Here is a 19,341-nt window from a genome sequence, read left to right on the forward strand (position 1 = left end):
AAAAAAAGAAACATGAAATTGAATGTTTCACTGTGTGTGAGATCTGTAGGCATAGGCATCAAACGTAAGGAACATGAGAACAAATGAAGGAAATGCTGAAAGATAAGTTGGTGGTGGTTAGAACTAGCAGACAGGGCAAAACCCTTAATAGAAGTTATCAATAGGGGTGTAGCAGCCATAGTAGTATCATGTCAAACAGGCTGGGAGGAATATAAAAGCTGTCATACTACTTTTTATAATGGTTAAAAGAAATATGAAGTTCATAAAGGGTATCAGTCCACAGTTCTCAAGAGGAAGCTGTGCAAGGCCTGCCAATTGGATTATCAGAAAGAAAAAAAAAAAACTTAGCAGAGCCAACATAATAGAAATAAATAATAGAGGAGAGGAAAATCTGGGAGTATAGAAATATCAACCTTTTAGATGTAGTAGGGAACGATTTGCACCATAGAATGCAGAGGAGTTGAAAGTGGAAGTCATAATCAATAATTATTTTGCTCACAGCTCATAATGCAGTATATTTCACTCATTCAAAAAAACTAAAAGAAGGCATAACAGAAGAAAGAAAATTACAAAGACTATTGCTTTTGTCTGCTGTTTGTTTTGTTTCTGAGTGGAACTTTGCATTTAGGCAGGCATTTAACTGGTATACAAAAAGCTGGTTTATATGGCTTGGCACTTGGTGCTGATCTGAGAGTAACTGAGCTTGTCCAGTGCTTTACTGTGCTAACTGGATTGTGTCTGTAGCTTGCTCTTGCTTTATCTGGGTTCATAGTAAGTTGCATTATTGTAAATTTGTATTTGTTTGTAGTTGGCTAGGAATGTGTGTGTGTGTGTGTGTGTGTGTGTGTGTGTGTGTGTGTGTGTGTGTGTGTGTGTGTGTGTGTGTGTGTGTGTGTGCCTATTGTTGCTCCTAAATGATTCCTGAGCCTGTAACTGAACCCTGTGATCTGTTAATTTCTTCTAATTGTTAGGTGACACTAGTGGACTCCTTCTAGTCAATCATTGTGGTAGTTCACAATTTATGTACTTACTAAACATGCATTCCTTTACAGTTTGCTATGACTCATTCTGCTGTCAGCCTGCTTAACGTAAGCAACAACAGTGTAGTAACTGCCTCATGCTTACCGACAATGTTCTACTCTTGTCTTTCACGCATATAGTTTATAAGATGTACAGATAATTGGCTCAGTTTGGAGACTAAACTCTTGCTTAATACACGTGAGTCAACAGCTTTCTACTGCATCACAACCACCAAATAATGTGCCAATTTATGCTAAGGTTGTTAAGAAATCATTGCCTAAGTCTCCAAGACCCAGTTTAACAAATCCTTACACCCATAATATGAGCACTCAAGTAAATGTACTCATGCACTTTCGCACACACATAAATTGAGTAACACTGGCTGCAGGATTACAGCTATAATGACTCCTAAGACTGGAGCCACACCTGGTAAGGTACCACCAATGGGTAACTGTAAAGTCAGATGCACTGATGCTTCAGTCACCAGATTGTGCAAGGTTAGGGTCATAATCATGTATCTCTCCCCAACACCAGGATTTGTGAGGTGAAGAGAGCCCTTGGTTCTCTTCTTCCTAATTAGACTTTACTGTTGTCATTGACCACATTTGGGTGAATAATCTTAGAAGCTCAATTTTGAAGAAGATTCAGAGTGGTATTATTAAGGTCTCTATATGTGTCTGTGGAAGGCAAGGCACTTATCTTAAGTATATCTTGCCTTCTTATAGGTTCATAGGTGTTTACTAGGCCAACAACTATAAGGGCCTTTTTAAGCCTAGCCATACACCCCAAATCTCTGACAAGTTCTGGTATCCTTGATAAGTGTAAGCAGGAGCCTGGGAGATGAAACATTTACAAGCAGAGTACTGGGAGATGAACCATTTACAGGAAGCCTATTTCCATTACAGACATAGGTGCCAAGCAAAAGATACATTTCCTGTTCCCCTTCCAATTGTCCAAGTTTCACTTGAATTGGGTTAGGGAGGAACTCTGCTTCACATGGATGGGGAGTCTGTTCCAGAGACAGACTAGTCTCTGGGATATATACTTGTCTCTGCAGTAGGTCCTATTTGTATCACAGGCAAGGTTTAAGTCTTTTGAATGAGTAATTCTGGTGCTGTTTGTTTTGCTGATATGCAGGAGGTCCATCAGAGTGGGGTCTGACAATGCCAGGCATAGATCTTTCCTCAACAGCCTGTATGAGAAAAAAATACAGGGATAGGGCTTGAGGTGGTCTCCACAGGACATTTTACTTATGCTGTGATATTATTTTAGCGAGGAACCTCTGTGGACATTCCATTTGTTCGATATGCCTGGTTAGGTAAATACCAAAGGAAGGCATTGTACTCAATATGTCTGCTAAATGCTAAATACAGTGGAACAATGACTTCCTTGGACCTAGATGCCATACCTTTGTTTATAAGTTGTGCAACACAGAATGATTTCTCACTACCGTAGACATGTCATAGTCAAAGGCTACATTACTGTTTATGTGTGCTCCCAAGTCCCTGATTAATGGGTGAACTCTTAGGGACGTGTTGTCAATATGATAGTTACCAGGGTTGGATGACTTCCTGAAGGATACTATTATGCATTTCTTTGCATTTAATTTTAGTCCATGACTCTGAAATTAGTTGTTTGCCTGTGTCAGCCTTCCCTGGAGAACATTTGCATCAGTGTGGGATTCAATGACAGCCCCTAATTTGCAATCATCTGCAAATTTAGTCAGCCAGAGACCATTGACATTGGCCTTGACTCCAGATAAGTAAATGCCAAAAAGGAGTGGTGCAAAGACTGATTCATGAGGAACTCCACTAGTGACTGATCTCTTTGTAGAGGTGGACTCCCAATTTTAACTTCCTGGGTCCTGTCTGTGAGCCAGTTGGCTATCCACTGGGTGACATACAGGTTTGTAGCTAACCTCTTGAGTTTGTCAACAACACCCAAGTGGGGTATTGTGTCAAATGCCTTGGCCAGGTCAAAGAAGGCAGTGTGAAGCATTTTGCCCTCATCCATTGCTTTGGTGACCTTTTCAAAGAAGAAGTCCCCAAGATTAAGCAGGCATGACCTGCACTTGATGAAACCAAACTGGGTTGGGTCCAGTGTCTGGAGGTTTACTATATCATTACTGATCATTTCCATGGTAATTCTTTCCATGGCTGTACATATAGGACTAGTGAGACTTGTAGATCTGTAGTTTCCAGGGTCTGTATATGGCCCACCTTTGTGCAGAAGGATGACTGTTGCTGTTCTCCATTCATGAGGCACAAAGCCTGTTTGGAGGTTACAGTTAAACAGTAATTCCAGATGGCCTGATAAGTCATGTTTCATGCTATTTAGAAGGCATAAATACAAGAGAAGTGAAAAGACAAGCCGGTCACACCAGGTACTAAGCGTATTTCCAGTTTATTCACAATTCTTTCGTCTTACTAGTTTCAGACTTCTTCAGAATAAAAATAAAGTGCACAAACACACACTATATACCTAATTCTCCACCCCTTCCTTAATTAATGCATTTCAGTACCACCCATTTGTTAAAAACACACAGAAATTCAACACATCCTAAAAGGCATATTACAATCATGTAACAGTCTAATACAAACTCACAAAACATATTAAATATTACAAATAAGGTCATAAAACTCATATAAATATGCTGCTTTTAATTTTAAATAGGAACTTAATGACAACCTGTCATTAAGTCCAGGATTTTCATCAGAGTTAAGTTTAATTTGCCATTTTAACTCTTTAAATTCTAAAAATTCGTCACTTGGCCACCCCTAGGTCCTAAGTCTACGTGATCTATGGCACAGAATTTAAAGGCATGTGTTGGGCTCTCTCTAATATGTCTATATAGGGCATTCTTTTCATTATGATGTTTAATTTCATAGACATGCTCATAAATACGAGCCCTAAATGCTCTCTTTGCCTTGCTCACATAGTGACTGCCACATGCCTGGCATACTGTAACATATACTACTCCTTTAGAATAGCAAAAATATTTTTTGGGGGGTTTTATAATACCAACATTCACAATTGTAATCCTGTCTTGGTGAACTATATATTGGCATTGGGCACATCTCCCACATTTAAAGCATCCTCCATTAACCCTTCCGCCATGGCTACTCTCCAACATCCCCTTAAATGAAACGTCCTTTTTGTATACAATCACCATTTTTTTCTCCAAACAAGTAAAGTAACTCAGGGTCCATTCTAAATATTCTCGAATATTTCTTGACAATGTTACAAATGTCGTAATAGTCAATGCAGTATGGTAATACCAATGCGCTACCATAACTCTCTCTATTCCCTTGCTCAAATGTTTGTAAGGTGGCAGTACTGTTGTCCAGCAACACGTGGTAGACCCCATTCATTCATTTTCATCTGAACCTCACACAGTATGTTAATCACCATCTCCTTTGGGTACTCCCTTTGGTTAACATACCTTCCAAAATCACACATTCCTGGAGAAAATCCCCCAGTACAGAAACCATTCTGGCCAATCTTACAAATTGGCTTTTAACCAAGGCTCTATTTTGATGTGTAGGGTGCCAACTGTTATAGTGCAGTAAGGAATTAGAATAAGTAGGCTTCCTATACAGATGTGATGTAAAAACCTTGTTATTATATTCCTTTTTAATGGTGACATACAAGTAATGAAGTACATCTCTGTCCATACACATAATAATTCTCATAAAATGTGTGGTTTCATTAATATATTGAAAGAATTAATTCAGCCTAGCCTCACTATCTTTCCAAAATAGCACCACATCATCTAAAAATCGGCTATAAAACACCAAACAGTCTTTAAAAGGTGAATTAAAGACAAAAAAATCCTCCCACTGGGCTAGCACTATGTTAGCAAAGACAGGGGCACAGCATGCACCCATTGCTACCCCCTGCCTCTGCTTAAATAGATGCCCCTCAAAACTCACAAAGTTGTTCACTAACACATGTTCTAGGCACGCCCTCAACGTTGAAACAGTATTACGGTCCATATTTGTGTTTTTGACTAAATAGTCACAAAACCATTCAATCCCTTGTTCATGTGGGATGACCAAAAACAAGTCACAAATATCTATAGTTACAATTAGTAAGTTGTCATCAGGCATTTCTTGTCTAACTTTCCCAAGAAAGTCCCAAGAATCTATCAGCAACGTTGCCTTGTTCTCTAGCACGGTTGACTTTAAAATCCACAAATTTAGCGATACTAAATATTTTTGATGCTTTTGCATCCACTGTTGGGTGTAGGGTGGCTGGTGATGGATTTATGAATTTTTGGGATCCCAAAAATTGTTGGGATCTGTGGATGTGGTGTCTCCAAAAATGTGTGTTCTTCTATAGTAATCTGCCCATTCAACAACTCAACAAGTGTTAAATCAACATTTCTGTAAGAAATATTGAGTTCATTATGGGAGACTTCTGTGTAGGTGTCACTATATAACAGTTCAAACATCGTAGTAGTATAATCATTAACATCCATTATCGCCAGTTCCCCACCCTTGTCCGGTTTCATGATTCTAATGTCTCTGTTGGCTAAGATTTCTTCAAAAAGCAAAACTTTATTAGATGTTAAATTTCCTGGTGTATTGCAGTCCAATCTGTGCCTAAAATCACAGATTTTCTTAACACATAGAGTCTCAAAGAAACTAACCATAGGGTGTTGAGGGGGGATATAGGTACTAGGTATTTTCAATAACATCAAGGATCCTCTAGTATTATCCCCATTTTGAAATTGTATAGCCAAATTCATTTTCCTACTAAAAATTTTCACTTGTAGGATTGTTTCCACTATATTAGCCCTTCTTGCTGGAACAAAATTCATTCCCTTCTCGAACAAGTCAGCCCACTCAGAACTAATACTAATATGACTTAAATTGTAGATGTTAAAATCCTCACTAGTATTCTTTATAATGGTAACCTCATTGTTCTCTCTAATCTCTTTGTCATTGTCAGGTACTATCTGTAATACTGGAAATTTGTCTCCCCCCTCTGTCTCTCTTCCCCCTCTCTCTCTGCTAACCCTGCGCCACATACTGTTGGTGGTCCCAGTTCCCTTGGTTCCCCTTCTGTTGGTTCAAGAGTCGTTGGGATCTCCTTAAATGGGGCTCCTAAAAGGTCAGTCTCTTCTAGGTCATTTTCCAATTGGTTATAAACATTCCCAATGTTAATTTCAAGCCTGTCTTGCCCTGTCCTAGACTGCCCTCTTGGGGGGGGGGGGGGGGGTAGGGTATGCCATTCCACTTTCATAATCTAACTTGTCACTCATAAGTTTTTTGTCCTTCCTGCTCTTAATATCCTTCAAACTTTTTTCAACATCACTAAAAACATTGTTAAATTCCCTAGTTTTTGTTCAAATAAAAATAATTTTTAATGCTGTAGTTCAATTTCACTATTTCACCATCTAACATTTGTAATTGTCTGTTGTTATCAGTTATCAAAACATTCAATAAGTCACAGCCTTGTCTATTGAACAATTGAATAAGCTCACAGTACAAAGGCAAGTCATTAGATAGTCCTGTGGGATATTTCCGCATTCGTAACCCCTTAGAGATTTGTTCACGTCTCAAACACTCACCCAAATAAACATTTTTGAGTTGAATTTTCTTGTACATGTAGATTAATTCCTTAAAACGATTAATTTGTGAATCTAATGTCCCGTTGTCTTTTGTTGAATGGAACTCCCACTTGACCAGTTCATATCCCCTCTAAGCCATTGCTCAACAGAAAATGCCAGATTCACATTGTTGGAGGTATTAGTAACTTCCTGCCTCTCAGAACCTGCAGGTCCAGTTGTTACATTTAAAGAAATAGTTGCACAATTCTCAATAGTGCCGGTATTGTAGTTCCTCTGTTCAGGGGTAATGAAAGATTGCTCCTGACTTAGAGATTCACCAATATTGTCCCTCCTTGAGTTCATATCAACATGTATTCTCTGCACCTTCTGGGTAAGCACAGCAACAGCCCAGATAATGTGGCTATTGACTCCATCATCCATTTAATATCAGGAACCAAGATGCCCACCAACTGCTCCTCACTCTCCATAAAGCACAAACTAGTAAATAAACACACACAGGAACTCAATAAAAACAAGAGAAGTGAAAAGACAAGCCGGTCACACCAGGTACTAAGCATATTTCCAGTTTATTCACAATTCTTTCATCTTACTAGTTTCAGACTTCTTCAGAATAAAAATAAAGTGCACAGACACACACTATATACCCAATTCTCCACCCCTTCCTTAATTAATACATTCCAGTACCACCCATTTGTTAAAAACACACAGAAATTCAGCACATCCTAAAAGGCATATTACAATCATGCAACAGTCTAATACAAACTCACAAAACATATTAAATATTACAAATAAGGTCATAAAGCTCATAAAAAATATCTGCTTTTAATTGTAAATAGGAACATAATGACAACCTGTCATTAAGTGCAGGATTTTCATCAGAGTTAAGTTTAATTTGTCATTTTAACTCTTTAAATTCTAAAAATTTGTCACTTGGCCCACCCCTAGGTCCTACGTCTACGTGATCTATGGCACAGAATTTAAAGGCATGTGTTGGGTTCTCTCTAATATGTCTATATAGGGCATTCTTTTCATTATGATGTTTAATTTCATAGACATGCTCATAAATTTTAGCCCTAAATGATCTCTTTGTTTTGCCCACATAAGTGACTGCCACATGCCTGACATACTGCAACATATACTCCTCCTTTAGAATAGCAAAAATATTTTTGGGGGGTTTTATAATACCAAAGTTTACAATTGTAATCCTGTCTTGGTGAACAATATATTGACATTGGGCACATCTTCCACATTTAGAGGATCCTCCATTAACCCTTCCACCACAGCTACTCTCCAACATACCCTTAAATTAAATGTCCTTTTTGTATACAATCGCCGTTTTTTCTCCAAACATGGAAAGTAACTCAGGGTCCATTCTAAATATTTCCCAATATTTCTTGACAATGTTACAAATGTCATAATAGTCAATGCTGTATGGTAATACCAATGCACTACCATAACTCTCTCTATTCCCTTGCCCAAGTGTTTGTAAGATGGCAGTGGTGTTGTCCAGCAACATGTGGAACACCCCTTCATTCATTTTTGTCTGAACCTCACACATTATGTTAACCACCATCTCCTTCGGATACTCCCTTCTAGTTAACTTGCTTTCCAAAATCTCACATTCCTGGAGAATATCCTCCAGTACAGAAACCATTCTGGCCAATCTTACAAATTTGCCTTTAACTAAGGCTCTGTTTTGATGTGTAGGGTGACAACTGTTATAGTGCAGTAAGGAATTAGAATAAGTAGGCTTCCTATACAGATGTGATGTAAAAACCTTGTTATTATAGTACTTTCTAATGGTGACATCCAAGTAATGAAGTACATCTCTGTCCATACACATAGTAATTCTCATAAAATGTGTGGTTTCATTAATATATTGAAAGAATTTAGTCTATCCTCCCTATCTTTCCAAAATAGCACCACATCATCTAAAAATTGTCCATAAAGCACCAAACAGTCTTTAAAAGGTGAATTAAAGACAAAAAGATCCTTCCACTTGGCTAGCACTATGTTAGCAAAGACAGGGGCATGGCATGCACCCATTGCTACTCCCTGCCTCTGCTTAAATAGATGCCCCTCAAAACTCACAAAGTTGTTCTCTAACACAAATTCTAGGCACCCCCCTCAAAGTTGAAACAGTATTATGGTCCATATTTGTGTTTTTGACTAAATAGTCACAAAACCAGTCAATCCCTTGTTCATTTGGGATGACCGAAAACAAGTCACAAATATCTATAGTTACCATTAGTAAGTTGTCATCAAACATTTCTGTCTAACTTTCCCAAGAAAGTCCAAAGAATATCTCAGCAACATTGTCCTGTTCTCTAGCACGTTTGACTTTAAAATCCACAAATTTAGCAATACTAAATGTTTTTGATGCTTTTGCATCCACTATTGGGAGTAAGGGGGCTGCTGATGGATTTATGAATTTTTGGGATCCCAAAAATTGTTGGGATCTGTGGATGTGGTGTCTCCAAAAATTTGTGTTCTTCTATAGTAATCTGCCCATTCAACAACCCAACAAGTGTTAAATCAACATGTCTGTAAGCAATGTTGAGTTCATTATGGGAGACTTCTGTGTAGGTGTCACTATATAACAGTTCAAACAACCTAGCAGTATAATCATTAACATCCATTATTACCAGTCCCCCACCCTTGTCCGGTTTCATGATTCTAATGTCTCTGTTGGCCAAGATTTCTTCAAAAAGCAACACTTTATTAGATGTTAAATTTCCTGGTGTATTGTAGTCCAATCCACACCTAAATTCACAGATTTCATTAACACACAGTGTCTCAAACAAACTAACCATAGGGTGTTCTTGACCTTAGAGAGAGAGAATATTAAGGACTTGTTCCCTAGTGATAGCAGAGGGAGTAAGATTTGATGGCATTTCCTGAGGGAAGATTGAGAGGGGGAGAGGGGAAAAGTTGGAGCTGAATTTGTCGCCCAGTTGGTTTGATGTATCTTCTGGCACAGTATAGGTGGCTACATTTGCTATGAGCTCTGCACACAACTGTGTATTGCCTTTGAGTTTGTGTACATAGCTAAAGAATGCCTTGTGGATATACTTGTCCTGGGAGGCCAAATTCACCTCAGATTTAGCTTTGGTATACTTTATTTGCCCTCTGAGTTGTTTGTTTAATTTGTTGACAGTACTTTTATCCTGCTAGGTGCTGCACCTCCTAAAGTTTGCCATGATTATCTTCTTTCTGTTATAAAGCCTATTGAATTTGTGATTCCACCAGGGTGGCTTGTTTTTTTTCAGTTAGTTCCATACTTCTTCCTAGTGGGTATAGCTTCCTCTATGCAGCTCATGCTTGTATAGGGTTTCTGTGAACAGTTCTGCATAGGCATGTTAGCACCTAATAGCAGGAACTTAGCCTTAGAGTAGTTCCTAAATATTCCAGGGTTAGCTGGGGGTCCAGGTTTTATTTTTACTTCAGAGGAGACCGTTTTGTGGTCTGACTTTACCAGGGAAGACATTACACTATGGGGTGTGCAGCACTCTCCTATATTTGTGAGGACCAGATCCAGTATGGTTGCACCTCTGGCTGGTGTATTGACAATCTGGTCCAGGGAGTATGTGTTTACAAATTCCAGGAATCTCTGTGCCTGTACATTTGGTGTTGTATAGGATTCCCAGTTAACATTGGGGTAATTAAAGTCACTCATGAATATGGTATTGGGCTGGATGGTGAGTGTTTACAATAAGTTTAAATACATGGTATGGGTTTCCTGGGTCATAGAGGGGGACCTATAGCTTGCAAGGAAGTGGTATTGGATTTTGCTTATAGTAATTTAAACATGGAGTAGCTCAAGTGCATTGTCCTCTTTGACCAGCCTTGAGGAATATTTTTTTTTATGTAAATCAATCAAGACACCTACACCTTTAGTCCCTGTCTCTCTAGTAGGTGATCTAAAACTTCAAGAATGACACCATAGCTTCATTCAGAAATAACTGATTTTAACATTGTAACAACTGGCTTTTTAATTGATGTCATTCTAGGGAGGATCCAATGTGTGTCAAATGGCAGATGATGTCTGGCAAGTCCTTTATTTGGGATGGCCTTCACTATATTGGCTGAGACTTTTTTGCCCCTGAGTGTCTTTTTAGGCAAAGTCTATTAGACATTCCAACTAAGCAAATTCTAATCAGGCCTATGTGAAGTTGGATCTGCTCAATGCATAGGATCTGAACAATAAATTTCCTGATGTGGAAGTGTTTCGAGCACACAGGCACATTCCTGTATAGGTTATTACAGAAACCTGGTTCCACTATCCTGACAGCACTCCTCCAATGTCAAGGTACTGCACCTGTCAGTCATTCAGAGCAACTGGGGTTGGAGAAAGAGTATTTGTTTTTATCTCTTGATATGTTTTTATCAGTTTTGTTATTTAACCATACCTAGTTCTTCATGATTCTGACTTAGAACACCTTGTTATATCAGTCTCATTTAATAAGGCCAACTACCACAGCACCACTAACAGTACAGCACCTTCAACTGCCAACCAAAGATACTATTAGCTACATGAACAGGTTTAATTCTATGTCTATTAATCTCAATACGTTAATTTTGGGGTAATCTAAAGTATCCCTCCACCGACAGGAAGTCTTGCATAACCAAAAATAAATGTGCCCAACATTCCTATCATCATCATCTTCAACCCCCCTTTTTCCCATTTTCTACATGGGGTCCGTGTGTCATGTTAACTGCCACCATCTTTCTCGATTCAGTGCTACACTCTTGCCTTCAACACTCATGACTGACTGTCACAGACATTCTCATACAGTCATTCCATGTCTTTTCTGGATGTCCTCATTTCCTTTTACCTTCTTCTTGTCTGTCCCAAATATTCTTCACCAGATTGTCTTCTGCTTTTCTGCACGTGCCCAAACTACCAGAATCTGTCCTCTTTGATCTTTTCTGCAATTGAAGCTACTTTGGCTTCTGCTTTTATGTCTCATTTCTTCATCTGCCCCACAGTGTAGATCCTACCACCCATCTCAGGCAATCATTTCTATCACATCTAGTTTCCTCATCTGCTCTGCCTTTACTGTCCAGGTTTTTGTACCATACAGTAGTAAGGGTTGTACTACTGTTTTGTACACCTTACTTTTCAGTTTCTTTGGCATTCTTCTGTCATACACTACACCTGACACTCTATGCCAAATGGTTGCAGCCCCACTGATTCTAGCTTTGACCTCTTCATTCAGACTTCCCTTCTCCTCAACCACCCAGGTACTTGAAGCTGTTAACCTGTTCCACTATTTTCCCTTCTATCACAATTCTTAGCTTCTTCTGATTTCCCCAATTTCCTGCCATTACTTTTATCTGTACTCAGTTCCATCCCATGTGCCTTCAGTTTTGCATTCCATTCCCCTATCCTTTGCTGAATTTCTTGCTCAGTCTGCCTGTAATGCCACATTGTCTACATACAACAACTTTGTTGATCTTCTCCCTCCAACCTGTTTGCTAATGTAGTCCATCACCAGTATGAACAGCAGTGAGCTCAGAGCTGTACCCTGGTGTATATCCACTCCCACTGGGAATCCCTCTGTGAGACTGAACAATGTTCATACTTGAGTCATTGGATCCTTGTATAATAGCCTGCACTAATTCTACCAATGTTTCTGAGACTTCAAACCACTGCAGCAATGCCCAATTCAACTTTTTTTGGACCTTGTCATATGCTCTCTTCAAGTCTAGGAATGCCCAGGTAGACTCTTTTCTCATCTCTAGCTTCTTCTCAACTATCTGCCTCACTGCAAACATCAGATCAGTTATGCTGCATCCTGATCTGAATCTGAACTGTTCATCTCCCATCTTACTTTCTACTACTCTGCGTATCCATTTATCAATCACCCTTTCCAGAACTTTCATGCAGTGTGACAGGAGTTTGATACCTCTGTACTGCCCACAGTTGTGGACGTCCCCTTTGTTCATGTACACTGGCATGCATATGCTTATTTTACTTTCTTTCCACACTGTTATGAGTACCCTCAGGAGCCATTTCTCCCCTATTTCACCCAGCATCTTAATCATATCTACTGTGACCTCATCTGAGCCTGCTGCTTTCTCTGACTTCATTTTCCTTAGTACTATTCTTACTTCTTCTAGGGTGGGCTGCTCTTGTGTGATTGTAGGCTTTTTCTGAGCATTACAGCTTCTGTTTGGCTTTCATCATTCAGACGCTGCTGGAAATGCTCCTTCCATCAGCCTTTGATGTCCTGTAGACTGGTGGGCAGGTTGTTGCTGGCATCCCTTATGAATGGTGTCTGACTATCTTCTTTATCTTTCTGTTTTTGCCTTGCAGCCTAGTAGTTCCTTTTTCCATCTGCTGCCTTACTTTCCAGTAGCTGCTGGAGTGCCTCTGATGCCTCTGATGCCTTATTCTTTGTTATTGCACCTCCTTTCTTATGTCATTTGTTAGCCAACCAGTATTCCTTCCTAGCCTGCTCCATATTTTCTATCTCCCGCTTTTTCCTGCTTGCTTTCTTTCTTTCTTTTGATGCCTTCCTGTACTTCTGCATTCCAGCACCAGCTTTCCATATGTACCTTATGTTCATACCTGGCTCAGCCACATATCTGTGATGTAGTCCTCATACATCCTGTTTTGAGGCACTGCCATTCTTCTTCCACTCCGCCTATTCCCTCCTCTTCTTGTGAGCTACTTTGGCTTGTGCTTTCTCTCTGGTCAACTTCCAGGTCTTCAGCCTGGTCTCTGTTGACCTTAGAGCATTCTCCGACCATTGCTTGCAACTTATTTTGGCAACCAGTCGTGTATGCTGTTGGCCTGCTGTTTCACTGGGAATGATTTTGCAATCATTGATTCTACCCCAGTGCCATCAGTGAACCTACACTGAGTGTAACCATTCTTAGTTCAGGTTTGGCAGGTTGATTGGTTTTATGTGCAGCTTTCACTCAATAGAACTATCCCAGATAACCCAGGCAACTGGACACCGGCTGGCCAGTAGCTTATTGACCCAGGGCTGCTGGGCTTAATGGCGGGCACACACTGGCCAATAGGGGCAAATATACCCCTCCCACCATTATCATGGATCCCTGGTGTAGGTTGGAGTAGGTCAGTCCTCAACCCACTGATCACAATTAACTACCCATGCCCATTTGATAACTTTTGTCAACATGACTGAATTACCTATAGCCATTATTTTACACCATCAAGTGGCTAGCCCTACCATGGCATGCAGTCTGTAATTTGTGTTCTCCTATCTTGAAGATACTGCTGACCACAGTAGATCCCCAAACCAGTGGGTCTATGCAACATTTCTCTGTATAGGATATGATGTAGAGTCTGTGCTGCTGCTCACAGCTCCATTCATTGGTGAGTTTGAGATGGAAACACTCAGCATGTTTTTAGGAGATGGAAAGAACCTACAGAGACAAAGGGAGGAGATGCAAACTCCATCTAGGCATTGGCTGGAGGTCAGGATCAAACCTTGCACCTTTTTCATGGGAGGTGAAGACCTTAAATATTATGCCAACTAGTACACAAAATAATATACTTGATCTTGTCTTTAAAACGTTGCTACCTGCACACCAGTTAGTTCAATGTGCTCCTTGCTCAGCTCTGACTACCAGACTGTCATCAGAAAAATAACAGCTAGACCAAAAATTCAACTACACTGAGAGAGTTCTCCAACCTTATAATACTGTCTCAAACCGTATGTTAGAATTCCAAGATAAACAAGTTTTATAATAGCAGAGAAAAATAATAAGGTTTACATAAAATTATTTCTATCCCCAAATGGAAAGGAAGTTTATAAGCATGTCTGCAGTATTCTGAATTATGCTATTTGCAAAATAAGGCCTAATACTAACTTTGTCAGCTATATTAGGAATTTTAGAGATAATGCCCAATACTGTCCTGAGAAGGAACTGAGTGAATCCATCTTTTCGGATAACAAAGCCATAGCTGATGTCCTGGCAGATATATTTAGCTAATGTTTTCCTTTTCCATTCATCTCCATGTTCCTTTCTTGGAATACTTAAATAATGATCCTTCGATAATTGATGCAGATCAGATCTTGAAGTCTACAATATTACCCAAACTCAAAATAATTGCTCCATGGGCCATGGCAGTATACCATGCTTCCTTGTTGTTAGTACAATGTACATCATTGTTGAACCTCATTTTAAGATCTTTAATCTCTGTCTCTCTTCAGGGTTCATATATATATTTCTATCTATATATTTAAGTACTAGGCTAGCTGCCTTTGCGGACAATTTTAAGCCTAGACAATTTTCTTTTCAAAGGTGAGAATCAAACTCTGTACTTTGTATCTGTGAAATAAACACCTCAGCCATTATACCAACCCCAACTCCAAAAATCAAACCCTGCATCTTGTGCCTGTGAGGTAAACACTGTAACTATTATGACAACCCCCATGATGTGCTTAGGTTTTGGAAAAAAGCAGTTGTGGTGCCTCTGCATAAAGTGGCTCTGCAAGTGACTGGAAAGTATCATCCCATTAGCCTCAGTAGTATTATCTGTAAATTAATGGAGTGTATCTTAATCAGTTTTATTAACAATGAAATCTGTAACTCACCTCCCTTAACCTTTGTCAGTTTCACTTTGTAAAGTTTAGATCTTGCCTGCTTAATTTGTTGACTTTTTGAGGGTGTAGCTAAGGTCATTGGTTTTATATTTACATACATCAACATAAATCAAATAATAGGGAGTTTATTAGAAAGTAGTCACTATATAATATATTACATTAATTATCTATATACATTTTTATTATTGGTGTCATATTCCAACTGTTTTTAAACTATATGTTTTTAAATCACATATTATTTCATATTATATATTTTTGACGCAAATGATGTATCTAGTTTTGATCTAGTTTTGATGCATATTAATAACACATTTGCACGTAGGTTCAAGTGTGTATATTTATACATATAGGATGGGAAGGTCAATTCACTGACACAACGATTATGCAGTTTGGGTTTTTAATCATTGTTGTATTAATTAATTAAATAATTGTGCGCAGTATTTAAGCGGCTTTCTTGTATTGCACAACTTGTGTTCTGAAGAAGTCAGTGGTTACTGACGAAACCTAGGTCGACGCAGGTTGTTTGTTCTGTAATAAACACTACATTTGGAGCGTTTATTGGCCTCGGAATTTTGTGGATTTATGTGGATACATTTAGAGACATTGTATTCATTGTGGTATTTTCATCTTCAGCCACTCGAATTGAGACGCTGTGCTTTTTCTTCCCGTGGAGTAAAGGTCATGGACCCATCTTGCTTATCTCAACCTTGTTAAGGTGTTTGATAGAATTCCACATGAGGACATTATCATTAACTTTACCAGCTTAAATGTTAACCCCTACATCACTCAATGAACATTGTCTCTTGGATTGAACACACAGAGTGAATGCTAGTGGTACCTTGTCATCTAATAGACTAGCTATTAGTGGAGTAATTCAGGGGTCTGTACTGGATCAATTCTCATTGAAATCTGTTTTCTTTCATAGGTTAATAGATTGATACTAGGCCAATGACCCACAGGGCCTTTCTAAGGCTAGCCAGTTTTCACAAAAGAACAATGATGCCCTGTATCCCAATAGGACATTGAGAGCTAGGCATTTATTAACTACCTCTGTCCATAAGGGACATGGGTAACAGGCCCAGTGTATATTTTGTATTCCCCACCCACTGGATTAGGCTGCACTTAAACTGGGTAATAGATGAACTCAGCTTCAAATGGATGGGAAGTCTACTGCATAAGAGAAGCAGTCTCTGGGGCACACATCTTTCTCTCCAACATGTTCTATTTAAGTCACAGATAAAATTCAAGTCCCTAGGTCTTGTATTTCTGGTACTGTTTGACTTATGAATATGCTTGAGATTCATAAGTGTGGACTTTGCAGATGCCTTGTAAGCCAGGCACAGATCACCCTTCAGCAATCTATAGGAGACTGAGTAGAGGGAAAGGGTTTTAAGGTGCTTTGCATAAGGCAGGTTTGTTATGCCTTGTATTCGTTTTGTAAGGAACCTCTGAGGTCACTCTAGGTGATGCATATGTCTGGTCAGGTACATACTGAAGGAGCATTATACTCTATGGTTAGTCTGATAAGAACAGAGCACAGTGGGATAATGACCTCTTTGGACTTGGGTGTCATGCGCTTACTTATAAGTTGCATGACATAAAAGGATTTCCTCGTCACTGTGACCACATGGTGGTCGAATGTAAAGCTACTGACTATGTGAGTGCTCAGATCCCTGACAACTGGGTTGACTCTTAGGAGCATATTATCAACATGGTAATTAGCTGGGATAGTTGACTTCCCAAAGGGTACAATTATGCATTTCTTTGAGTTTAAGACCATGGATTTAGCACCATTTATTAGTCAGAGATAGGCCTTATTGAAGAATGCTAGTATCTACAGGAGAGTTGATGATAACACCCAGCTTGCAGTTTTCAAACTTAGTCAGCCATAACCCTTCAGCATTTGCTTCCATTTTAAATAAACGGGTGCCAAAAAGGAGCTGACCTAGTACCGAGCCCTGGGGGACTCCAGCAGTGACTGGAGGAAGTGGGTCCTATCAGAGCCAGTTGGCCATCCAGCAGGTGATAAACAGGTGTATACCAAAATTAGTGAGCTTGTCTATAATGCCTGAATGGCATATTGTATCGAAAGCCTTAGCCAGGCTGAGGTAAGCCACAGTCTTGCCTTCATCCAATACTTTGGTGACCCTCTCAAAAAAGTCCATTAGATTTAATAGGCATGACCTTCCTTTAACAAAGCTGAACTGTGATGGGACCAGCATTTGCAGGTTACCTATATCCTCATTTATCATGTCCGTGATGATTCTTTCCATAATTTTTCATATGAGGCTGGTCAGACTTAAAGCCTGTAGTTACTTGGATCAATGATTGGACCTCCATTATGCAGGGGCAATGACTGAAGCCATCTTCCATTCCTTGAGCACAAACCTTGGCTATAGGCTCCAGTTGAAAAGTGATTCAAGTGGACTAGAGAGGTCATGTTTCATGCTATTTAACAAGCATCCCGGGATGTTATTGGGGCCCATTGACGCAGTGGTTTTGGCCTTGGAAAGTGCATTGTTGACCTGTTCCTTAGTAATGGTTGGGGAGACTGGGGTATGTGGTATTTCCATTGGACTATATGAGGGAGGAGTGGAGGATGTAATTTGAGATGAACCTGTCAGCAAAAAGGTTGGCAATGGCCTGCGGTTCAGTATGGGTGATGCCATTCACAATAATCTCTGATTATTGTTGTGTATTTCCCATGAAGTTACAGACATAGCTATAGAAAGCTTTGTGGTTGTCCTTTGCATGAGAAGCTATGTTTTTTTCTTCAAATGTAGCCTCTGAAGTATTAATTAATTTCTTAGCTGCCAGTTTAGATTGGTCAGGAGGCTTTTAGTATGTATAGCTTTGTTCCTCCTATGCTTGGCTAAGATTTTTTTTCTTTTGTCGTTTAACCGATTGATACTGTGACAGTGTGATTCCACCAGGGTGGCTTGACTTTTCACTTTGTCTTATTCTTATTATGAGTGGGCACAGTTCGCTCTATACAACTATCAATTTGGTTGTACATAGATTTTGCAAATAGCTCAGTATATGCATGATAATTAAAAACCTGTGATTCTAGCAACTTTCTAAGTTTATAAAAGCAATATTTAAAAACTGTCCCTATTTTTGGGTATTTGTCCCCCCATTATTTCTGGCTGTTTCCAGTTTGCTTGTGCTGAGAGGTTGAGATGTATGATCATTAGTACTAAGTACGAAGCCCTAGTTAGTGAAAGATAAAATTGATGAGTGCCACTCTGGAATGCTGCATGCAGTTCCTGAGACTTTGTGAACATAATCAAATATACACGCTAGAGTCTATTTAGAAATTACCAACAAAGATAGTGTGTGGTCTGCCTAAGTAGTCATATAAAGAACCAACAAAATAACTCAACATTTGTAGCTTTGAAGAATGCATACGACTTCTCTATGAAGGCAATTTAAATGTACAACAAGCCATATTTGCATTAAACGTTAAAGAACCAAGTTCCACTAAGTTAGATCAGTGCTGTGGGACATTCTCCGACTCTTTTCATAACATACCAGAGCACAGCATGTTCAGAACAAGCTTACTTCAGTTACTTGCATACCATATGGAACGCAGATATATCCTGCAGAAAGGGACGTGATTTTATAAATGCAGTGTGCAGTTACATAAGGTAACTGCATGCACTATGCATAGGATTCACATAGCTTTAATCTCATTAATAAACATTGATCAGTAACCAAATATTGGTCCAAACAGGAGAATAGAAAATTATCATGCATAAAAAAATCACCAGCGAAGCAAGGTAAAGCCACCAGAACACTAGTTAAATGAGTTGTTTTGTTCTAAACATAAAACAGGAACTTATCAGATTAAACATTCACTCACCATTTCATCTTTTTTAAACTTGTCCACTGCCACCATGTGGCCAAAAGGTTCATTACATGAATGCAAAAACATTCCCATAATGTTTTATGTTTGGGACAAAATCACGCATTAAACTGGTATTCTTATGGCTTTACCTCCCTTGGCTTGCAATGTTTTAAACAGTGATCACTGTTCTTATACATGACGACACTACACTGTATTCATGAACAGTGCATAGATGCACACAATACACAAACTCATACTGTGTGCACCAGCAGTGACGAAATTAAGTATATTCATTTAGGGTGTGTGCAACATGTCAC

General features: G+C 39.2%; 1 protein-coding gene across 1 annotated transcript in view; it reads left to right on the plus strand.

The window, feature by feature from the left end:
* The window catches only part of PDE2A (phosphodiesterase 2A), a 1,720,394-nt gene that overhangs the window by 1,044,208 nt on the left and 656,845 nt on the right, over positions 1-19,341 (plus strand). The gene's annotated exons all lie outside the window — the stretch shown is intronic.

Source organism: Protopterus annectens, chromosome 5.part1 (assembly GCF_019279795.1).
Source record: "Protopterus annectens isolate FY-2018-M chromosome 5.part1, PAN1.0, whole genome shotgun sequence".
Taxonomy (NCBI): domain Eukaryota; kingdom Metazoa; phylum Chordata; order Ceratodontiformes; family Protopteridae; genus Protopterus; species Protopterus annectens.